Source organism: Camelus bactrianus, chromosome 1 (genome assembly GCF_048773025.1).
Source record: "Camelus bactrianus isolate YW-2024 breed Bactrian camel chromosome 1, ASM4877302v1, whole genome shotgun sequence".
In the NCBI taxonomy this organism is placed as follows: Eukaryota; Metazoa; Chordata; class Mammalia; order Artiodactyla; family Camelidae; genus Camelus; species Camelus bactrianus.
This window is the reverse complement of record NC_133539.1, coordinates 124,192,846-124,218,299: the sequence shown is the minus strand read 5'-3', so window position 1 is coordinate 124,218,299 and position 25,454 is coordinate 124,192,846. Positions and strand designations below refer to the sequence as shown.

Below are 25,454 nucleotides of genomic sequence, written 5' to 3'. Positions count from 1 at the left end.
CTGTTTGCAAGACATAGCCCTGGGAGACTTGCTCTGCAAAGATTCCCTGTCCCGCCACCCCACCTTAAAGATTGTAGATTAACAGGTGTTTGCCCTGGAAGAGGATCTGGACTTTGTTCCTTGCCCAAGGAAAACAAGATAAGGAAAGCTTGACATCTTAACTTTATGACTACAATAAATATGTCCAAAACAGCATTGTAAAAGATCTTGAGGCACACTATGTAATCCTCCTTGGTATGCAATGTTTTTTCTTCCTAAGCATTATAAAAAGAATTGCTGAACAAACCGCCTCAGCGGTGTCAGGTCTCTGCCTCGGCAGGCTGCAAGACCTGTCCCTCTCGATCCCATTCTTTGTGTGTGTTCTGTTCTTTTTTCCTAGTTGTGGCGACCGCGTCTTCAGACCTGTTCATTTTGCCGGCAGACTCCGGCAGTGTATTAAGTTTGTCTATCTATTATCTAATAGAGGAGGAGATTAGTGTGTCTCTCTACCTACTTAATTGAGGAGTAGGAGGAGGCTAGTGTGTGTGTGTGTGTGTGTGTCTGTCTGTCTGTCTGTCTATGTATGTATCTGTCTACCTATATAATGAATGAGGAGGAGGAGGTTAGGATATACGGCTGTTTCTCAATGGATGAAGAGGCTAGTGTGTCTGTCTGTCTATTTATTTGTCTGTCTGTCTGTCTAATTGGAGGAAGCCTCCCAGGATTCGACCCACCTGGAGGGATGCCAATTGCCACCCTGAAGCAGCAGAGGGCGCCCTCATTGCAGGCCGAGGGGGACACTGGATAGAAATCCGCAGGCTTGCCTGGGCAGCCCGTGCCTCCCGCTTCCGCCCTCTCTGCAGCCGCCCCCGCCCCCTCCTCCTGACCACACTGCACCTGCCTGCAGGGAGCTGACTGACCTGGAGATGTGCTTCTGGTGAACTTGGGCCGGTTGAGGATGCACGCAGGCCAGGCATTCATGGAGATTGGAGCAAAATGACCACCTCACCGGGGCAGGCCCCTTGGTCCCTATGCCGCTGGCTGTTCTTGTTGTTATATATTTAAGAGTTTCTATGTGTCAAGAATCCAGGCGTTGCTTAGTTGAGTCCTGCTTCAGGGTCTGTCATGAGGTTATAACTAAGGCGTCACCCAGGGCTGTGGTCTTCTGTGAGCACTCAACTTGGGACGTGTACATCTCCAAGCTTACATCATTGTTGACAGGGTTTAGTTCCTCTAGGCCTGTTGGACTGAGGGCCCAAAACGGCTTCTCGCTTGGTCAACGTGTGTAAGTCAAGAATGCATTAGAAAGTCTAACTAAGATGCAAACCACAGTTTTATGATATATAATCATAAAAGTTATAACCTCTCACTTTTGCCATAGTCTATGGATTAGGTCCCACCCACACTCATAAAGTCAAGGCGTTACACAAATTCATGAATGTCAAAAGGCAAGAGTAATTGGTGGTTATTTTTAAACTTGTAACTACAACTGCCCTTCCCACCTGTGTTTCTCCCACATCTGGGTTAGGAACTACCTTTGTATGCGTTAAACTCACCCAGTTATTGGGTATATCAATCACATTATAATTATACATATTTTTCCCTGCTAGCATATGAACTCCATGAGGACAGAAATAGTCTATCTCTGTCATTTCTTTATGTTACTTCACATAAAGTAAACTTTTATTGACTGTTTATTTGTTCCTTTGAATAGGAATCATTTATCTCTATTTTCACTGCTTAGTACATTAGCTGTTACATGGTAGACATTCAACCCAGGTTTGTCAAAAGACTGCTTAGATGAAAAATATTATTATTGAGATAATTCAGAAGAATTTTATTCAGGAAAAAAGAATTTCACTGTAAATTTAACATTCAGAGTCACTCCTTAAAATACTAGTAACCAGGGTTACAAATATCCACATGTAAAGATAATAGCACAGACAGCATTAGACTGCAGGGGCAGAAAGGGATTTCCCGAAGAACAAGAGCTGTTCTGTGAATCCCATGTCTCCTGCTTCTCTGATACAGCTGCACATATTCTGGATTATGGCAAGGGCTGTTGTACATCTCAAACCACGGGCTTAACTTCTCAGTATACACCAAGGCCAAGTAGCCATGCCCCGTGAAGCAAAAACAAACGCCATTGCTGGCATTCTGCTCTTCATTCCCTCCCATTTTCCAGGCAGGCTGCATGGCTGCAGCTTGGGCACCATCACTTCTGGAGTGGTTATGTTCCCTTGTCCCTGAAAACTAAAGACTGTACTTTCCTATAGAAATAATAGTATACATTTTGACTGGCTTCCTGTGCCATTCTACAGTATAGATCTAACTCAATAAATGGCCATATTACCTTTTTTGCATTCAAAGTTCTAGAATTCAACATTTGGCAAATTTATCTGAACTACCATATACTGTCTACATTATAGGTTAAATAGACTAGGTTGGAGCCTGGGCAATAATTGTAAACCTCCATCTGAAATATGGTTCTCTCTGATATTCATTAATTAATTCATTAATTTAATGAACTTTTATGAGGACATTCCCATGCACAGCTAGAGCATCATCACCGTGCGGTTAGAGCCCCAGGTAGATGGCAGCGCCAGAATGAGATGCATTTATACAAACTGATAATTACGATTTAATGTAGAGTTTGTGTGAGAGGAGAGGTGAGCATGCAGTGCTCTGGGGCACCAAAGAGGGACTCTGCCCAATGGAGACTTGACACTATCTTGAAGAATTAGGAAGCATTTATCCTAAATAGAAGGGTGTGCATGGCATTTTAAGTCAGAGGAATGCCATATGCAAAAGCCAGAAAGTTCTGAAAGGCATGGTGTTATTTAAAAATGACCAGAAGAAATCCAGTGGTGATAGATAATGAGAAATGATGGGAGATGCAGAAAATGGTTGTCAGAGCCTTGACTGAAAATGTTCTATGATCAAGAGTGAAAATATTTCAAGAAGGGCTTCAGTGAAGTTTATACGGAAGAGTGACTGGGTATGATTTGTTTTGTAGGAACTTTGGGAGCAGAAATATCCATTAGAAAGCTCCTGAAAATGTCCAAATGTGAAACAATGATAGTCTTATTTTGGCAATGGCAGCAGCAGAGTTGAAAAGGAGGATGTTCATGCAAAAGACAGTCCTGAAGTAGACATATCAGAATCTGATGGCCAACTAGGAAGGCAGGGGCAGAGGACAGGAAGGATAACAGTGTTGGAAGAAATGGGAAAAAAGAGTAGAGGATACTGCAGAGATTTGTGTTTGAGGAGCTTAGGAAATGTGCTCGTGAAATATGAGAGAATGAGCTGAATTGGAGTGATAGATAATGAATAGGTGATGCTTGGAGTGGAATTACAGTTTTAAAACTTAGGAGCCTACATGATTTTCTGAAAATCTCTTCCAAGTTTCAGTATCTCCTTTTACTTTTTTCATATCTTGGGGCCCAAAGGAGTGACTGATTTTCATTTCATTCTCAAGTGTGTCTTCTAGACAATAGATACCAATCTCAATTCAGTGTTCCTTTGGAATCTAAGCGAGGCAGAATGACCATCCCTGCCTTGGGCCCCAACTCTACTCCATGCAGACAGGTTTATTTTTGTTTGTTTTAATGAAAAGTTGTCATGACCTGTATCTTATATGATGTATGATTTTGGCACCCAGAATAAATGGATAAATGAATGAATAAATTGGGTTCTGGTTCAAGATGGTGGTATAGGAAACCCTTGAACTGACCTCCTCGCAGAGACATACACAATTACACCTACATAAAGAGTGATTCCTCCTGAGGAATACCTGCGGGCTGATTGAAAAGCTTCTGCCCAAGAAAAGATAGAGGGACCACACAGAGATGGGTAGGTGAGAAAGAGCCATGGTATCAATGGGAACCCCACCCTGAGGCTGCAACTTGTAGTGGGAAGGGATATCACTGAGGGGCCAGCATGCAGACTCATCCACCATGAGAAATAGTGGAAAAAAACAGTCATTTAAAGGGCACCTAGACTATGTGTGGAGGAAATCCATTTACTAGCCCTAGAATATCTGCCAAACAGGCAGGGAACTGCTAGAAGTCTCCTTGGGTTCAGAGGTGCTCAGGAGTACTATGTTTTGCATTCTTCCAAAACCTTGATCGTGCCAGGGGGAACATGGTCCAGGCACTCTAGCCAGCTTGCCAAGGTTACTGCAGAGTGCCCCAGGGCCCTGGCACACACCAGGTACAGCCATTCCCCCAAGGCAGCCCTGGTACAACATGCCCTTGGCTCCCCTGTCCATACCCATTCCAGCACCATCTGTCTCACCAAGGCTGCCCCATCACAGCACACCCCAGGACCCCAGGTCCATATCTTTTCTAACTCGAGCCATTCCACCAAGGCAGCCCTGTTGCAGTATGCCTGGGGCCTCTGTACAGGTTTGCACACACTTCATCTCCAGCCAGCCACAGCTGCCCAGAACATGCAGTCTACACCAGGAATGTGCCTACATATACAATGCCATGCTTTCAAAACCAGGTGAAGTAACTATTTTGCCTAATTCATAGAAACAAACACAGAAAGTCAAACAAAATGAGGAGACAGAGGAATATGTTCTGGGAAAAGAACAAGCTAAAACCCCAGAAAAACCCTGATGAAATGGAGATAAGCAATTTACCTGATAAAGAGTTTAAAATAATGTTCATAAAAATGCTCACCAAACTTGGGAGAATGAAGGAGAAAAGATCTTCAACAGAGTTAGAAAATATAAGAAAGAACCAATCAGACCTGAAGAATATACTAACTGAAATTAAAAACTTACTATAGAGAATCAACAGCAGAAGAGATGACACGGAAGAACAGATCAGAGTGCTGGAAGATGGGAGACAATTTTAAAAAGATAAGAATAGTTTAAGGGACTTCTGGGCCAATAATCAGTATACTAACATTCTCATTATAGGGGTCCCAGAAAAAGAAGAGAGAGAAATGGATAGAAAACTTATTTGAAGAATAATTCCTGAAAATTTTCCTAACCTGGGGAAGGAGACAGATATGCAGGTCAGAAGTTCAGAGTCTCAAATAAAATGAATTAAAAGGGATCAACACCAAGGCATATAATAAAAATGGCAAAAGTTAAAGAGAGAATTTTAAAGGCAGCAAGAGAAAAGCAGAGAGTCACATATAGGGGGCCCCCATTAAGTTAGCATCTAATTTTTTAGCCGAAATTTTGCAGGACAGAAGGGAGTGACATGGTGTGTTTAAAGTGCTGAAAGGAAAACACAGTCAAGAATACTCTACCAGGTAAGACTGTCATTCAGAACCGAAGGAGAGAGAGAGCACTTCCCAGACAAGCAAAAAGTAGAGGAGTTCATCACCACTAAAGCAGCCTTATAAGAAAAGTTAAAGGATCTTAAGTGGAAAAGAAAAGGCCATAACTAGAAATAAGAAAATAAAATAAAAAAAAAAAAACAACACTCACTGGCAAAGGCAAATATATAGCAAAGGCAGTGATCACCACGTTCAGCATGAAGACTAAAAGACAAAAGCAATAAAATCACTGATACCTACAATAAGCAGCTAAGGGATGCACAAAATAAAAGATGTAAAATATAACATCAAGAACATAAGATCTGGGGAAGGAGGTAAAAATGTAGTACTTTTAGAAGGCATTTGAATTAAGCGACTATCAGCTTATTAAATTAAGTGCTATATGAATAGGTTGATATTCACGGACCTCATGGTAACCACAAACTAAAATGTACAATAGATACATGACAAATAACACTAAAGGGATTTGTCAAACCATAAGGGAAGCGATCAAGAGAAAAGAGAGCGGGCCCAAATAAAATCAGAAGTGAAAGAGAAGTTAAAACTGAGCACAGAAATGCAAACAATCATAGGAAACTACTGTGAACAATTATACACCAATTTTTCCAAAGAAGACATACTGATGGCCAGTAGGCACATGAAAAGATGCTCAATATCACTTCAACAGGGAAATGCAAATCAAAACCATAATGAGATGCTACCTTACATCTGTCAGACTGGCTTGTATCAAAAAAACAAACAAACAAAAAACAAAAACAAAAAAACAAGAAATAACAGGTACTGGTGTGGATGCGGTGAAAAGGGAACACTTGTGCATGGCTGGTGGGAAGATAAATTGGTATAGCCCCTACAGAAAATCATATGGAGGTTCCTCAAAAAATTAAAAGTAGGACTACCATACATTCAGCAATTTCACTCCCTGGTTTTTATCCAAAAGGAACAGAAACACTAACTTGAAAAGATACATCCACTTCATTGTTCATTGCAGCATTATTTACAATAGCCAAGATATGGAAGCCGCCCAAGTGCTCATTGGTAGATGAGTAAAGAAGATGTGGTGTATAAATCTACAATAGACTATTACTCAGCTCTAAAAAGAATGAGGTCTTGCCTTGGCAGCAGCATGGATGAACCTAGAGGAAATTATGCTAAGTGAAATAAGCCAGACAAAGACAAATACTTTATGATTTCACTCATATGTGAAATCTAAATAACAAATGAACAAATATGACAAAACGGAAACAGATTCATAGACTCAGAGAAAAAACTGGTGATTGCTAGAGGGTGGGGCATGGGGTGGATGAAATCAATGAAAAGGATTAAGAGGTACAAATTTTCAGTTATAAAATAAGTCAACAGGATATAATGCACAGCACAGAGAGTATAGCCAGTAATATTGTAGTAATTTTGTACAGTGACCAATGGTAACTACACTTATTGCTGTGATCATTCCATAATGTGTAAAAATATCCAGCCACTGTGTTGTGACTTGATACTTATATATATTGTAAGTCAATTATACTTCAGTTAACAAAAAAGAAGAAATAAACTGCCGTGTTTGCCATCATTCCTAGTCTTTTAATTCAGTATCAGTAAGGAATAAACTGGAGAAGTAAAACAGTATCAATATAGATGTATTTTTTGTTTTTATATTACAAATCAAAGGCTTGCTTACAGGGAATTAGCTTGTGGGGCTGGATAAGCAGTTTCTGCCAGGCCGTCTCTGCGCCTGGTGCTGGCCTGACGTTCAGAGGGCGGGCAGTTGGGAAGCGACAGTCACCAAGCAGACTAGAATCACATGAGGATGCGCTGGAACCTCATAAGGATGGATGGAAATCCATGTTCGTTCTTGCTGCTTCTGACTTGGTGATGTGGGTAATCTGCAGAAGATGAGACCCTTCGTCACAGAGCCAAACACACACACCTGATCCAGGCATTGCTTCATACAAGTGAGGTCCGTTCCCAGAATGGCTTTGAAACCTTTTTTAAATACAACTTGGACATCAAGTTCTACGGTTTTTGTTACTTTCACACAAGCTAGAGGAGCAGCCCCATGTCCTTCAATCACACTCACTTGGTTCTTTCCTAATCTTGGGTAAGCCTCAGAAAGCTTAGCTCTGTCGGTGACGGGACATCACTGCATCAGCTGTGCTCCTGAGCATTTATGCCGCCCAGACTGCACTGGCTCTTCACTGCTAGTTTTCTACTTGTTTATTACTTCACGCTGATGACTTGCTACTGTGTCTTCTCTGAGCCTTTTTCATACTTCTCAAGCTCTCAAATTTAGCCTCAATCTTCTAACATGGACTATAACATTATCTCTTCTGTCTCGGAGAATATAAGAAATAAAATCAAGTGAAATTCCTGAATTTCTTTTCCTTCTCTGTGGCCTCAGAGAAAAAGTATCTGAATCCTCTCCTAGGCAAGTTACTTTCCTAAAACTAGTGATGGGACTTCACTACCTCAACAATCTCTTCTTCCTTTTGAAACTTTTCTCTCTTCCCCTCCACTAAACTTATATACATGTTCACATCATCCATTTTCTTAAAAATGTATCTTGAGTCCCACCCCTATTCCTTTTTTAAACCAGCTTCCACCACAACCACCCTATGAAAAGTCCTAAAAACAAGTAACCTCTTAACTGGTAAATGTAACAGCCTCTTTCCTGCTGTCATTCTCCCTGGCCTTTCTGTAACCTGTGGCCAAGTTTCCATCTTAATGCTGTCATCTTTGATCACTCCCCAGTCTCCTTTGTCATCTCCTCCTTCTTTCCTGGCTCCTAAATGTAGGATTCTCTCAAGATGATCAATATTCTTTCCTTGGCCTACTTACTCTAAGCTGTTCCTTTTGTGATCCCTTAAGAATTCAAAGGATTCCTTTATGTGAATAATTGTCCAACAAAGATATAATTCAAGCCACATATGTGACTTTAATTTTCCTAGTAGCCACCACAGAAAAAGTAAAAGAAACATTAATTTATCATACTTTAATTGAATATACCCATGATACATTTTAACATGTAATCAATTAAAAATTACTAATGAAATATTTTACATCCTTCATTTGTAACATGTCTGTCAATATCCATTGTGTACCTTACACTTAGAGCACATCTCAGTTGGTACTGGTCTTATTTCAAGCACTCACTAGTCTCATGAAGCTAGTAGCCACTGTCTTGGGTGTTCCAACTCTGGAATCTACAAACCTGTCCTGAATTCTGAGTTCCACAGCTGGAATCCAACTGCTACTAAGATCTAACATTCCTCCTCTTGTATAATCTGTCACTCATAGTGGTAGCAATTATCTGTAAAAATATGAGACAAAGATTTTACCCCATTACTCACATATCTTTATGGCTTTCTACTTGCCGAATGAAAGGCAGCATGATGAGCATAAATCTTGGAGTCACAGATAATTAGACAGATAATTGAATCCAGGCTTCATGGCTAATTTGTATGCAATTTGGGACAAGTTACTTAACCTTCGTGAGAGTCTGTTTTCTCATCTAAAATGGGGAACACAGTCTTTCCTTCTGGGTTTGTTATAGGAAGATGTTGCTATTATTTCTCGCCCAGTGCATGACCCATAGTAATGTCAAAATAAATGGTAACTGGGCCATTAACATGACATTCAAGTTTCTCCACGACCTGTTTCTAATATACCTTCCCAACTTTGTGTCCCACTCTTACTTGTACCCTCATTCATCTATGCCTTCATACTTTCATTCTTCAAAAAACACATACTGTCAGCTAGGCCCTATCACTAAAACTTTACTTAAAGAGTTTATTTATTTATTTATATATTTGCTTGTTTGTTTCTTCAAGATGAATTGATTAAACATTGACTTTGTGTTGACTTCTTTTTAGATGTTTGAGATAAATTACTGAATAAAACAGACAAAACATTTGCCCTTGAGAAATGGACATTTTAGTTGGGAAGACAGAAAACAAAGAGTAAACATAATTAATTAGAGAATGATAAAGAATAGGAGAAGCTTATCATGCTGTGAGGAAAAAACAAAAACAGAACAGAGTCAGTGAGACTGAGGAGGGGAGGAGTCCCTTACCCACTGTTAGCATCCTGGATACAACAGTTTCTCTTATGCATTCACAATAGTACGTAACTAGTACTTTGAATGTAATAAGGACTAAATAGAGAACTAATGAAGTCAGTGGGAATGCATGGGGAAATGAGATCTAATTTCTAACTAAACAGTTTAGACATGCACTTTATGAACACTTTCTGTGTTAAATTTGAGCCCTTTTGATATTCTCTAGCAGAGTTCTTGGAGCTGGCATTTTAATGGGTGCCTTTCTTTCCCCACAATTTTAGTCCTTCTGATGGGGTGCAAGGAAATAACTATAGGGGTGGGGTATGGATCCTGTGCTAATTGGAACTGAGCGCCTATGTAACTATGGATAGTTATAGTTCTATACAAACAACACGGTGGGGCTGATAGTTAGCCCCCAAATTTTTGAGCAAAGTCAAGCAGCCTTAAATATGTGAATGTATCTTAGACTCTCCAAGAAGACTACTGCATATAATACACAGCATTTCTTAAAATTAATTAACCATACAACTCCTGGTGTATAGAGAAATTAGTTTAGGTAAATGTAAATTTGGAAATGATATTCTAAAAAACAAATGGTAATGTAGTCAGAAGTATTTAGATTATAAAGAGGAAGGTCATATAATTTATCATTTAAGACAGATATTTTTGAGAATGAAATGGCAATGTTAACAACTATGCCAGGAAAGCAGGAGTCAAACAAAGTTATCCCAGTAAATTAGAACATGTGGTCGCTGCAGTTACAGTTTACTGCACATTCGTATCTTTCCCCCAAATACACTTTCTAGTTTCTCCAGCTCCCTTGGGAGGTGGGTCCAGGGGAAGCCCTTTGTGAAAGGAGGCAGAATAGCTGCACTCCTTTCGGAGGGAGGTCTTTTGAAATCCTCAGCAATGCAGTGCACCATAAAAAAGAAAATTAAAAATGAAAACTTCGAGGAAATACGTGTTTAGCCTTTTCAAGCAAAATAAGGAATTAGGTCTCCCCGAAGATGCTAATTTACTGAGACTTTTCAGCTTAAGGAATTATTTTGGTTACCTTTCCAGAGATATAAAAAAGATCATCTTAGATATATTGATAAATTTGTGGCTGTGTTTGATATGGGGATCACTATCAATACCTATGGAGTAAGGTTAAAACAAACCTTTTTAATGGGTTTGGAATTTTATAATAAAAAGTAAATAATAAGAATATAATGTTCATTAAACAACAAAAGAAATTTTGCTTTTTAGTAAATACATGAGCGCTCACTTGTATATTTACATTTTGTGCATCTCACTATAAAAACCTACACTAAACTAAGGAATATATCAAACTACAGTCTTCTGCAACAAGTTCTATTTTTGTTCTTCATGTAAATAGTCAACCAATAACTTGCCACTCTCAAAGTGGAATTCAGTATTCCTTATATTAATTATAGCCTTCCTTCAGCAAACAGTTTTTAAACACAGCATCTAAATTCAGGATCATTGGGCAAAAAAAAACAACCTATTCAGAAATGCTCCATAAGCTAAATGGGGTAATATTTTTATAGAGTTTTGGATAAATGTTGTATGACTCTCAGAAGAGAGAAGTTCTAATTTTATTAAAGAACATTTTGTCCTCAAATCTCCTTTCCAAGTTCAATAAATAGAGAAAGCCCCCAGTGCAAAAGCATGAAGTGCCTACGTATCCACCAGAAAATAATTATGTTAAGGAGACAGTAATATTTGTAACATTTAAAGAAATTCATTATTAAAGAGAAAACTTCTCTGAGTTGGGGTGCAGGACAATCACATTGTAGTTTTTCTGAAACAGCATGAAAATCATGATTTGCATTTTCTGTTTCCTTTGACCTGATAGTCTGATCGTCTCTAAATGAAATAACTGGCCTTGATGTGTATAGACAGAGGACATGGTTACCCTGGCAACAGATACCATGGACCACATGTGACCCTCCTCCAAAGAAAATCTATGCCTCTTTTTTAAAACATAAAACAAAACAAAACAAAGTCTATTGTCTCCTACTTAAAACAAAACAAAATAAAATCCCAGTTTTTTAACACTAACAGAAGAACATTCCCAACTAATTTCAGCTTCTTTATTTAGCAAACTGTTTTCCTGTGGATTTTGAAATGGATCAACCTCACTTCTTTGTGTTAATCTCATCACCATGAGTAAACCAATTGGTTGGGTAAATGTAAAGTACTGAAAACTCTTTCTGGCATTCACAGTCTGAAGATCCAGCAGAGGGAGCCCACACATTACTGCTGTTTTTTAAATGTCAGTCTAAAATGATGATACAATTTTACAAGTTCCAGTAATAGAACTTTCGATATTTTGGGACTCTAGAGATAACTACCCGGCAAAGTGTAAATCCTCTAATGTCATTTTGTTATTGTTGATGTTTAAATCTAATGAAGTGCCAGTATTTTTTAACTCATGTTTATGTAAGTAAAGAGTTTTTAGATCTATTTATGCAACCAATTCAAGGCTACCTAATGGGACAGATTTAACCTTTATTTCAGATTTCCCAAAAGTTTTTAGTTATATCCACATCTCCATAAACATGCATCTCCTAAAATGTTGGCTGCAGACAGCCAGGGCACACCCATGAAAAATGTCATGGGATAGTATTTTAACTGAGAATAGAAGACATGAGGAATCCCTAGCTGGTTCCATAGAAAGAACACAAGTAGTTTTCATGGCATTGTTTTCATGTCAGGAAAGATGTCTTTGAAAATGACATGCCTTCCATGGGAAGCTGTGGGGCCCCAGGGCCATCCTTGCTCCTAGAAGACACACAGACATGCTAGGTGATGCTCATCATCAGCCAAGGAACAGTCACTTGTCCAGTCTTTTCCTTCAAAAATGTTACTTGATTTCCTTCTCTCTTCTGGTTACTATTTCAAGTTTGGAGAGCAGAAGCATAATAAAAATAGCTACCATATATTGTGTTGTTATGCTGATGTAGACACTGTGATGCATTCTCTCTTCCTAAGGGTTACAATAGCTAATTTACTGATGAAAAACTGTATGTATCTCAGAGAACTTAAATAAATTGCCTACAGTCCCAAAGGTAGTAATTGATAGTTTGCATTTGAATGCAAGTCTCTAAGACCCCTCAGGGCCCACTGCTAACCACTGTGAAATACTGCCTTACTAGACTCAGGAGATTCACAGCCCATCAATTTCACTCTTGTTTCTACTGAAACAAGAATTTCTTGTCTTTAGTGCAAAGACTTCTAGAAAGGAAAATGAAAAGTGGAAAATATTTGAGTGTATATCATGAGCCAGTCACCACATTAGATGCCTTATATGTCTTATTTAATCTTTACAGCAGCCCTAGAAGGTACATATTATCCACACTTTACAGGTGAAGAAATGGAGGCCCGGGAGATTATACAATATACCCAAGATATAACATGAACTCAGGATTTGAATCTAGATCTTTCTGATTTTAAAATCTTCATGGTCATCCTGCTTCTAATTACACAATTATTTCTTTCAGCAGTTTCTCAAAAAGAAAAAGTGTCTCAAGTAGTTATTTGGAGTTAGCTCAGTAAGAAGAATTTTTAAGGAAATTTTCTAAACTTCAACTCAAATATTCATTCACGATTAAGTTTCTTCCTCCCTTCCTCCCTTCCTCCCTTCCTCCCTTCCTTCCTTCCTTCCTTCCTTCCTTTCTTTCTTTCTTTCTTTCTTTCTTTCTTTCTTTCTTTCTTTCTTTCTTTCTTTCTTTCTTTCTTTCTTTCTTTCTTTCTTTCTTTCTTTCTTTCTTTCTTTTTCTTCCTTCCTTCCTTCCTTCCTTCCTTTATTTCTATGTAAATTTATATTAATTTTTACATAGAAACCATGTTTCTCATCATATAATCTAAACAGAACCTGTTAACTGAAACAATCATAGGGTTTAAAAACTGCAGTCAGTGGGCCTTAGTACTCATTAAGTCTGATTCTCTTAGTTTATTAGTGAGAAAACTGAAGCCCAGAGAAATTGACTTGGTTGATTTCCTATCATTACTAAGTGACAGCACAGAACTACCATTTTAACCCAGGAAAGCAACATTCCCCTTACCCTGCTTCAGAAATGATTTAAGATGACTTGTATTAGAAACAGATCTAATCCTCGAGTAGTGACCGGGGTCATAACCTGACATTGAGTTTGGAAAAGTTAAAGTCAGTTTTATGAGGCCAGTGCTGGATTGTACTCATGGCATGAAAATAAAAACTAAGGCAAGTTTTATTCAAAGGTAAAAAAATAAAATGGACTCACTACTCAAAATTTAATAAAATTAGTTTCAAAATTCTTTTAAGATCAAACTAATGAGTCAAAGATAAATTTTATAGAGTTTTTAATTTGGGTAAAACAGCAAGTTGGACCATATAATGAATATTGCAATATCAAGTTCAGAAGATGTGATTATGTCATTGATTTATTATGCCACACCACTAATTTTAGCTACACAAGTATATTGTACATTTTAATTCAGCATCACATACAATTTTTGTGGCTCCCTTCTGTTATTTGCAGATGGACAGTTTCCACAGGTAAGTTTCAAAACACACACATGTGTACAAGCACACACATGAACGCACACAGTTTTTAAAGCAATCCATGATACATGCCATTTGTTTAGAGTCACAGCAGAACATTTGGGTGTGTGAGGACAGGACAGCAGCTAAATCCTGTTGAGATCCTGACCCCCAATATCTTGAACAATTCTGAAAAAGTCCAGTCTGTTGGGGTGACAACATCTGATTGGGAAGACAAGTTAGTTTTTAGAGGCCTTGCTTTCATAAAAGTCCCCTAACCCGGTCAGTTTATACAGATGTCCATAATATGATCTCAGCAGTGATAAGACTCATGTATAAGAAAGTCTGACTGAGCCTTAACTATGTTATTGGTTGAGTATGTACCCCCTAAACTTTCAGTACTGGCCTGTGGCAGAGAAAAATTAGTCAACCACAAAGTAATCATTGTATGCTAGGAGCGACTCAAAGGCAACTGCAGATGCGGCATACAGTTTTAGAGGAGCTCATAAGCCATTGGCGGAAATACGGCCAATGGAAAAATACCCAAGTTCACAAAAATTTAAAAAACAAAATAAAACTTAAAAATAATATTTTAACCATATTATCATTCTACTTTTAGTCATTTTTTATTTGCTACCCATAGCTTAGTATCTGGTAATTGTAGGCATTCCGTAATTGTTGGTTGAATGGCTAAAACCTGGCAGCCAAGATTTATTGAGCACTTTCTGTGTGCTAAACAGTAAGAACTTCTAACTGCATTATCACACTCAAATCCACGATAATTCTATGAGGTCTGGTTGTGGAAATGCGACTTCTGTTACATATCCATGGTCACCCAGTGAGTGCGGGAGGCAGTATTTGAAGCAAGGTCTGGCACTCCAGGGGGGTGATTTTGATCACTAGGATACAAATCCTTAAAACAGGTTAAAGTTGGAGTGTTTCTATCAGGAGCTAAACTGTTGAACTCTTGTTCTATTCACACAAACTTTGTTATTTTTTTTAATGGTAATGATTATAGCATGGTCATATTGTTGCTGCAAGTTTTACTGGCTTATGTAAGGTATTTTATTTGGTTTTCTATAAATGCCTCTTTAAGAAACATAGGGACACTGGACTTAAATATAACTTCAGGTCACTGGTTGACCCAGCTCCAAAAATTCCTGTGCAAATGTCGCTTTCCATGGGTAAAAGATAAATTCAGGATATAGGAATTGATGCACAACATTTTAATTCTTGCTACAAAGCCCAGGCTTCTGGGCATAAATGGGCTTTAGATCATGTCATGTTATGGCAGTCTACCACTGTGTCACCTGGGTGTCACCTTACTGACATTCAAATTCCAGGAGAGCTAGAAAAATTTCTTTTCCCATTAAACAGTACTTTAAACAAAACTTAAACCCAAAGTGGGATTTGGAGCTCACCTCTGAGCTCACGGAAATGTGAGGATGGGCTAAGACCAGGTCAAAGTAGGCAAATCGCTTGGAATTTGGTCTGATATTTTTTCCTTGTTAATTAAAAAAGGAATTATTTTCTCTTGCCAGTGAGTGGCCTTTGGATTGGGAATATTGTATAACCCAAGAAACCATCTTAATAAATTAGTCAGGAAATACGTTGTTCAAGCAATCTTGTTTTTTGGCCTTTGCAGAGAATATACGGCTAAGTGATCCGGGGGGAGGGTGGGGCAGGAAATATGCAAGATGAATGTTGGAGAACTGCGTTCTTTGTGCATTCAGGATCCACCATAATTCATTGTACTGGTCAGATGCTTATAAAACAACTTTTAGTATGTTGGATCCATAAAAGACACTTATCACTCTTTTAGAACAGCTTACTGCCTAAGAAAATCATTTGTTATATAATTGAATAGATTAATACTTCTTCCTATACGTCCTTCCATGATGCCATAAAACAAATTAGCTCTATTTTTTAATCTTGAGTTCCTTTTTCTCACGGGATGCAAGTTGAGACAAAATATGTCCTAACTGGCCATTCTTCTGCAGATGACCTCTTTCATTTGGTATGAATATGGATAAGTGTCTTGCTTAGCCCAAGTCATTCCTTTGAAAATAGCTTGAGTTAAACGTGATTTTCAAGAGACAGTCTTGAGATGGAATCTAGAAACAACTAGATTAAGCTACCTCTTTAATCACAGAATCTCTTGTTTGAAAGGTACCTCAAAAGGCCACACTGTATAACCACATTAACTACAGTTTACCATTAACTACAATCAGTCAATATTCATGGAATACTTGCCAGCACCTATGCTCCAAAGTTCTTTAATTAAAAAACAAAGAATTTAATTTGATTCCCTGTGCCTTTATTGTCACTTCAGGACCCTCTAAACTGTTCCTTCTCAATGCTGTTTAAGATACAGCATGATAGTGGTCAGGCAAGGAACATGTCTGTGGAAATTTTGATGGCACAGTGGTATTGTGTGACCACTGACAGGCTGTGTTTCCCGGTAACTGCACAAAGGGGCTTCTCAGGAGAAGGTTGTCTGGGTTCAAATGTGGCTCTGATGTTTGCTAGCTCTGCAATCTCTGGTGTTGTATGAGTCTCTAAGTCTCTCAGTTTCTTACTGTATCAAAAGGGATAGTGATGCACTGGCCTCACAAGCTTGTGTAAAGGTCAAATGCAAAAGCACACATACACAACTTAGCATGGCTCCTTGCCCGTGGTGTGTGCTCAGTTCACGCAGCTGTTACACAGATCATGATTATGTGATTATCATACTGTGGCCTTTGTGACAGTGTAGTGTCTGCCACATAATGGATGCTCAGCCCACATTTATCAAGTGAGTGAATGAATAAATGAGGGAGACAGCTCCTCTACTGTGAGAAAAGTTTATCAGAATGAGTGCAGTCAGCTCAGACGTTTGCTATTCAACACCTCCGGGCACAACCTATATTCCCAAGTAAGTTGATAAGGTTGTCAAACTCAGTCAGTAATCTCTACTCTTTTCTGGAATTCTAGACCTTGACTACAAGGTAGTTGAGGTTTAGGGGTAATTTTACCCAGAAGAAAAGCTGTCATTTTTATGTACAGCTAAACATAGGAGTCTTGGCTCAGACCAGCTTCATGGTCCAAAGGGGTCTGGTAGGTTCGAAGCAAATAAAATGAAGCACAGCTGTTGTTTAAATAAGGTCATGTAGAGATGTGGATTCAGCGTCCTTATGTTGATTTTAGGTGGTGGTTACATTTCAAGACACAAAGTGGTGTTGGCTAATTTCCACAGTAGAAAGTTGCCCTAGTGAATATTTTCAGTAATTTCTTTTTCTTCCTCATTCTTAATAAAGAAAAAAATATTTGAATATCTGATATGAGTGATTTAAGCATGCAAATGCAAATAAGAAGGACAATTTTATTGCAAATCACTAATAACATTAATAAAAATACATTAATTAAAAAGAAATAAGACATAAATTTTTGAAAAAGAAGTTTTTCACATATATTTTTGAAATATTGAGGGATTATGGTATTTTACATTCTTAAATTAACAAATTCTTAAAAGCTTTATTATATTATCATCTATCACTTTTATCGTGGGTTGGCTTATTTCAGCACAATAGCTATTTTTTTGAGCACTTACTCTGTACTAATGATTTGGTCCCTGAGGAGATTGCACAAATGGGGGAATAAAGCTAGTTTTAGTTAGAAGGTGGTAAGTGCCGTGATGAGTAGGAGGACATTATAAGAGAAACCAAACATAGGTCAGAGAGGTTAGAAAAAGTTTCCTAAAGGAGATGAAACTTTAGGCGTGTTTTGAAAGATGAGTAGGACTTAGTCAGAAGGTGGAACAGGGCATTTCAGATAAAGGGAGCCAAAGACACGTGGGAAGGAACATGCTGCTCATGAGGAACTGCAAGTCACAGGACCCTCAGGAGGCATGCTGTCAGGGGGAGAGGGCAGGAAATATGAGGGAAGTGGGCTGGGTCAGTCCCTTTACTTTATTTCCTTAGTATGATCAAATCACACTGTGCCAGCATTTTCAAACTGTGTTCCACTGCTTGTTAGTAGCTGTTACTTTGGGGAAAACAAGAGATCATGAGTCAAACGCTTATGGGCCATGTTTTGTTATACAATATTTTGTGTTTCTTTACTTCAAGTCTTTTGGGGACCTTTATTATGTCAATGGACTTTGTGATTTTGCAAGAGGAGGACACAGCATGCAGCGTTTTCTAAACTTACTTGGACATAGATCATCTTGTAGCTTTTGTGCTTCATCTTGCAGGATTTGAAGCATTTTCTAAACTTATTTCAGCAGGTCATCTTGCAGGATTTGCATTTCATGGAAAACCCTTTTGGCAAAAGTGCATTCTAGTAGAAAAGTAGAGGAAGAAAGTGAAAGGGGAAAATTAGATGGAGGCAGATTAATTATGATCTCATTGTCATAGTCCTGGAGTGGCCTAGAGAGGGATGGGGCAGAACCAACCTTCCTTAGTAGACAACAAAGACGAAGAGCAGGTGATTGATTGAAAGCATTTTGGAATCTATGGGAAACACGGATCTGGTGATTGCCTTCTCCCATTAAACTAGGAGGTTAAAGTCAGCAGGACTAGGCAATTGATGGCCTATGAAGGGTGAGGAGAGGATGAGTGAATCAACACTGACTCAGGTTCCTGATCTGGGAAAGTGGGTGACAGAGGTACTTTCAGTGAGACCTGAAATACTAGAGGAACAAAGTGGAACTAAGAGTGCTGGGAAATAGGCTTTAAACATATAAATGTTAATGTGTCCAGGGAACAAGTTGAATATTTAAGTGGATGTGGGAGACAGGAGCACACAGCAGTAGTTCAGTCCGTGTGAGTGGATGAGATTACTCATCCAGGGAGGAATATGGGTCATTTTACCAAAAAGCAATTTGCAAAAAGCTGTCCTTCTCAGGGAATTGCTTTCAGAGAATTATCCATTTAGGAAATTGCCTTTTGGCTAATTGTACACTGGCAAACCGTCTGTAGGCAAATTGACCTAGAGCCACCAGGAAAGCTGTAGGGCACGAGAGAATTCAGGACAAAGATGAACCTTTGAATTAAGACACGGCAGATTCAAAGAAAAAAACTCAGAAAAAAGAAATGGACTATGGAATGAAAGGATATATTTTCACTAGTATAATTTGTTCTGCCAAACAAGTATTTATTTATATGAAAGTGTCTGCCTCAACAGAAGAATTAATACCAAATTCTTTAAGTTGGAAGATAGGTGGGAAACTGTGTTTGTTCTGAAATGTGCTTGAATAAATGGTCCAAGGTCAGGATTAACTGAACTTCTTTATCTCTAACAACAGTACCCTGTTACCCATGTTACCTACTCCTACTGTGTATTTTTAACATAGCTCAGACTAAGCCTAGATCTTCTTGCCTATAATAGTGATGACTGTACACAGCTAGACACATTACATGCACATAATAGCAGCCAACATGCTTCAAGATAGAAATAATATGACTAATTTATTTTTGAGATCTCTTGCTTAAATAAGAAATGATGATGACACTTTGATTCTAATTTTGTACACTTTAGTGAACTCATGGGTTTCTTCAGCAATGATCCGTCATCTTCAGAATTAGCTGTGCCTTGTATAGCTGCTGCTGGGCTAAGACCTGCATCTAAGATCTCAGATTATCACCAAGGAGTAAGTGTGTGGCCTTGTGTGGGGGGAATGTGTGGCCATTAGAACGAGCAGAAGACAGGGATTCTAGCCCCAAGTTTTGTTTATTTATCTTTATTTTAGTAAGAACACTTAACATGATATCTATCTTTGTAACAAATTTTTAAGTGTACGATACAGGATTGTTGATTACAGGGGCAATATTCTAGAGAAAATCTCTAGAACTCAGTCATCTTGCATAGTTGAGACTTTATGCCTGTTGCTTAGAAACTCCCCACTTCCCTTCCCCTCCATCCTCTGACAATCACCATTCTAGCCCCATTCGACAAGTTAGGCTATTTTAGATATCATGGATAAGTGAAATCATGCAGTATTTGTTTTGCCACGGCTGGCTGATTTTATTTAGCAAAATGTCCTCATGGTTTGTCCATGTTGTCACATACCACCACACACTAGATTGCTTTTTAGCAAAAAGAGAGGAAAGGAGTATATATCGAGTTCTATTGCAAGTGGCTATAAAGCAGGGAAGATAAGCAAGATCAGAGGCCTAGCAGGAAAGCAGAGGACAAGCTGGGTGTCAACAATAGCTGCTCATTCTCTGAACTCCCTGAAGTTTGAGTTTCAATTATTCAGACAGGCAATGATGATCCATTCCTTAAATGAAAGCCTTGGGTTGCAAACTTCTAAAAAGAGAAGATAAATACTGGGAAACCATGTTTGAATGGTATCAACATCCACGAATTAAAGAAATGTTCTAATATTTTATCCACCTAAATCCAGGCAGCCAGACATTGGTGTCCTGCATGTTCTTTAGAGATGAAGTATTTCCTCCACATTGTCTGTGCTGGGCCAGTCCAGCCTGGCATCTAAGGTCATGCTGTGCCCGTCCTCAGCCATACAGATTCTATCTGTCCTTTATGATTTAGCTGAAGATGCCTTTTGTCCATAAAGATTCTCCTGACTTCTCTTGTTAATATCTCATTGCTCTATATCATTAGTTCATTCCAAATATATTTATTGAATGTCCATTATGTGTCAGACTCAATTCTTGGTCCAGGATTATAGCAGTGAACAAAACCAAGCCCCCTTTCTCAAAGAGCTTACATTCTAGAAGGAGAAATTGACTAAGAAAATAATCTCTTTGTCTCTAGATAGATAGACAGAGAGAGATAGCAATGGATAGATGGCTGGAAGGACAGATGGATAGACGGAGATAAAGTTGATAAAGGCTATAAGAAAAAACAGGAAATAAATAATAATAGTAGCAGATAAAGAAAATGTGAGTGAGTGATTAGCGTGTGTGGTGAAGGAGAGCTGACAAGCAGGACTTACTATTATTAGCGTTTGCTGCCATATTGTGAACTGCTTGAAGAGAAGTGCTCTGTTCTGTTTCTCTTATGCTCTCATCAGTGCCCGGGCACAGGGCAGGATATAGGCAATAGGCTTAGCAGATGTTTGTTTATTGACACAGTTTTTCACTTTTCATCCGGATACTTTGGCATGACAGAGGTGCAGCTTTAGTTTCCATTGAAATATCAAATTGGTCTAAATAGGCTGGGCTAGAGGTTTGGTTTCATGTTTGTATGCAGAGCAATATGCTCTAAATAAATCCAAGGGGATTTAGTGACAATTTTTGGCAGCAGTTTCTCCTTTGTGCTTCTGTTTTTCCTTTCTTGGTTTTCCCTGACGTCCTTCCATTACTGAGAGATTTCTGAGTGCAATTAGTGTGGCTCCACCCAGTGGCCTTTCGCCTTTGCCCTGAACAGATGATAAAGCTGAACCAAAGGAAAGGAGGATCACAACAGAGGCCACTGGAGAGCACTCTTTGGGCCTGGGAGGAGTGGGAGCATGTAGGGGTGATGTTCTCTTGTCCATTTATACCTCACCCCTTTCAGATCTCACTGAACCTGCTGAAGAAGGGCACAGGCTAACAACAAGAAACACTTTTGCCTCAGGAGTTACCAGGGGCAGTGCCAGGAAGGAGAAAAGCAGAGTGAGAGAGAATGGAGGAGGGAGGGGGAAAAGGATCTCAGGATAGGGGGTCAAAAACAAACCAGGACAGAAAAATGCTTTTCCTAGCTTTTGTGTGAGACATGGCATCCCCAGATAGAATTTGTTAAACTCAGTGAACTTTCAAATGGCATTAGAAAGGTTTCCACCTGGAGTCTGGGGAGAATTTATAGTATTCTTGGAAAGGGTTTTTAAACATCTCTAGCATGCAAAGAAACTAAAACAACAATCTCCTTTGCTCTGTGCTGTTTGTATTTCCCCTCCTGTTTATTAATGCAATCTTACTTTATCAACACAACCGAGAACTGCACGAACTGGGCCTCCGTGAACACAGGCCTTCTGCCCGCCCTGTCTAACTTCACCTCACCATGATCCCTGGGAGGGAGACACGGTTACTTCTCTGTCACAGAGGAAGAAACCCAAGTCTGAAGAGATTAAGAGCCTTCCCCCAAGCACACAGCAGCTGTGTCAAAACGGAGATTCGAACCCAGGTCTCTGGGGTCACAGTCAGAGTCTATGAATTCTTTATGTCTTTTAACAGGAATCAAATTGTTCAGGTGAGAAATTACAAGTATAGTGCTGATGGCTGAAAATAGAGTTACCGTTCTCCCCATCACACACACACACACACACACACACACACACACACACACACACACACACACACACAGCCTGGATGTAGAGGTATGTAAATAGAATAACCAGTCATGTTACCGTCCATCCTTGCCTGGCTCCATATGGATCTTCTGCCTCATTTCTTTTTCCTGCTCAGATTCCTCTCAGGCTGTGGGCATGCAGGCTGGCTTTTATAGCCGTGATGATTTATAGTCATGTTTTACTTGGTTTGCCATGTAGGAACTTATCCTGAAGATCTCCAACCCCCTGAATGTGTCAAACAACCCTATGATGGGATTGGAAGGTAATTTTTGTGAAAATCAGGTAAGACAGTGAAGAAAAGGAAGGGAGAGAAGATTCTATTAAATAGACTTCAGTGGTAAAGATTAAAAGTGAAAAATAAAATTTGCTTTTGGTGCTTGGCTACTGAAATCCTGATTTGGAGCCTGCCCTTCAACATACAAATTATAAAAGTACAGTGAAAATATCATGAGAGTGTGTCAGCTGACTTCTAGTTGAAAGCCACTGTGACCTGGGGAAATCCTTGAGTTATAGTTTCCTCATCTGCAAAATAAAGGGATTTATTTTAGATCATTCTGTGTCAAAATTTTACATTCTTTTAAAATTTCCCTTGTTTAAAGTTATGTTTTTTGAGCCTCTAAAATGACTCAAATGATATTCTAAATATTCTTTTTAAAATTTTATTTTTAAAATAACTATCTGAAGATTAGACTAAGTGTACAAGGGGACCTAACCTGTATTTTGTGTTCATAATTCACCTAGAATCACATGGATATAATTATCCTCACTGCCGTGGCTATTTGAAGAAAATGGATCCATTTGGGGGTCATGAGCACGAGGTCTGGAGGTTCAGGGCAGTGACACTTGCTCTCTTGCTGAGGAGATTTCAGAAACATCGTGCAGCCTAGAAAAGTGACCCTCAGGACCTGTCACCTAGTGAAACTGACAGAGCAGCCTGTGAGGAGGCCACCAGCCAGGGGCACAGGCACACAACAAGTGAGGGGCACCAACAGTCTGCTGCTTTTGGTGAGTAAATGCAACAGCCTCAGCCAAAAGCCACCAGAACAGCTGTCAAGCTGAGGTCACAGCACAAGGTTACAGGACATGGCATCCAGGAAGCATTATAAGGACAGGCAGGTAACACTTCAGCAATAGCTAAAGATCAGAAAGAAAAGAGATCTATTCAGCTGAGTGGAAGACAGAGACACAAGGAAATATTTATAGCAAATGATTTCCAGTGTAACCTAGAAATGTTCTGTGGCAGTTATTGAAACTTTGTAGTGAAACCACAGTAATTCTTTGGTCTCAGTTCTTAGTGGGGACTTTGGGTATACATGAAAAACAGAGACTTTGACCAAACTGAGCTCCAGACAAGCAAAAAGTAATTCAGCAGATGGCTGTGCATTTCTGAATTCTCAAGTGTTAGTGAGCCTTGTACCCTTGGATCACACGTCGTATCCCATTGGTATTAGAGATGGTGGCTTTTCCTTTCCTTGTTGTGTGGCTGTCTGGTGTGGTGTGTATCTGTGCTTTTCCTCTTTTTAATACAGGATTCATCAAAGTAATGTGTATATTTCTTTAAATTCTGCTGTTTACAAATGTGTTTATCTTATGGGTTTTATGATCTTTCCTTTTAGAAATTGACTTGAATAATTTAGATGTTAAAACATTTATTAGTTTGATTTTTAAAATGTTTTATTAACATTCTTTCTCACTTCTGACTGACCCTGTAACTGCAAGATATGTAATAGTACCTGTGTGGGATTTGAGGGACATTGTCACTTTGCTTATAGTGGGTCTTAGGGTGTCATGTGACAGTCATCCTTAAAATGAATGAAAACATATTCTTAGAGGGAATTTTGGTCAATTCGAGGCTGTTGTCTTTTGGGAAATCTGATACTCATTAACCAAGGCTGGGGATTACTGTTCTGAAATTGTAATTTTGCATAGCAATGATCTTAGAAAATGTCTACAGTGTTTGTAGCTGCCCCAGAATCATTCTTTTTAAATGAAGAATGGGCCAGAATTGAGAGCTGTGTCTGTAGAGGAAACTTCCACAGGCTGGTGATACTTGCAGGAGGAAAACAGGGAGGCCTGGTTCCATCAACTGTGAAATTAGACAGAACACATTTGAAAGGACAGGGAGGGAGTGAGGCTGGGGGTATGATAAATGGGGACACCAAGCCCGCTCACTGCTAACCAAAAATAAGGTGGGGGGATGATAGAAATTTCTCCTTTATGTGAAGTGCAGTTCCTTTGCGGGAACAGATGCAGGAGATCTTAAGGGAAAAATCCCACTCATCAGGCTATGGCAAGATATAATCACTGGTGTGCCTGGGCCCTACGAGTCCCAGGCCCTCCCCAGTAGGAGGAATTCCCACTCTACATGGTGGAGACCAATGGAAGCAGGAGAAGCTTCAGCATGCGGGAGGCCAATCTGAGGAGCTGTTCCCATGGCTCATTCCTGACCCCTGCACCTGGTTGCCTTCCTCACACGTGGGTGCCTGGAAGTAGCAAATTTGGCTGGAGAGGGGACAGCAGAGATAGCAAAAGTTGTAGACAGAAATAAGAATATGGTGCTACAGTGGGTAGCAGGGGATTCTCTGAGTGGCAGCAGGACAGGAGGCCAGGGGTATCTCCATAAGCACCTAGCCACCAAGAGAAGTGAGGCAATTGAGGGGCACCCCAGAGGGAAGAATTTGGAGGGGCTGTTGTTCCAGGGACTCCAATCTGTTGTCCCTGTTTTGTTCTGTAACTGCATCTAGGCCTCGAGAAAAGCTTTTACAAGTGAAACAGAATTTTGGAAGAATGAATGACGAGTGAGAAGAATGAGTAAAGAAATTACACTGAATATTAGAGGGCTCTGTGTCCATTGACTTGTTAGATTATGCCTTGTTTTGTATGTTTGCTAGCAACTCATTTTAAGAAAACTGAAAAGAAAAAATAATGTGTCTTCCTTTCATGCCATTCCATGGTTCAAAAGCATTTTCACATGTTTTACATCATTTATAAAAAGAAAAAATTATGAGATAAACAAGGTTTGTTTTTCCAGTTTTGTGGATTAAGAAACCAAGCTCAGGATGATGGTTAAGTTACTGTTCAAGGTTACATAGTCTATAAGTGAATCAAGCTTTGATTCCAGTTCTTCTTTGCTTTTATTTTATTATGTTTCTTTTTGCTTTGGATAGTTTACACATTCACATGATTAAAAAATCCAACTGTAACAGCATTAAGAAGTCCCTCTCCAGCCCCTGTCCATGTCGACTATAGTCACACCTCCTTTTAGAAATAAAAGATATCATACTATGTACCCTTTTTTATGACTTTTTTTTGATGCAGTTAGTGATTTA

At 39.2% G+C, this 25,454-nt stretch overlaps 1 long non-coding RNA gene across 1 annotated transcript in view; it reads right to left on the bottom strand.

Annotated features, from left to right (window-relative positions):
- Positions 1-6,895: 6,895 nt before the first annotated feature.
- Positions 6,896-25,454, bottom strand: part of LOC141578881 (uncharacterized) — a 244,267-nt gene continuing 225,708 nt past the window's right edge. The window contains exons 4-5 of the long non-coding RNA XR_012509732.1: positions 18,042-18,170; positions 6,896-7,154 (exon numbers count right to left, since the gene is read on the bottom strand). This is a non-coding gene — a long non-coding RNA (uncharacterized LOC141578881). The remainder of the gene's footprint in view (positions 7,155-18,041; positions 18,171-25,454) is intronic.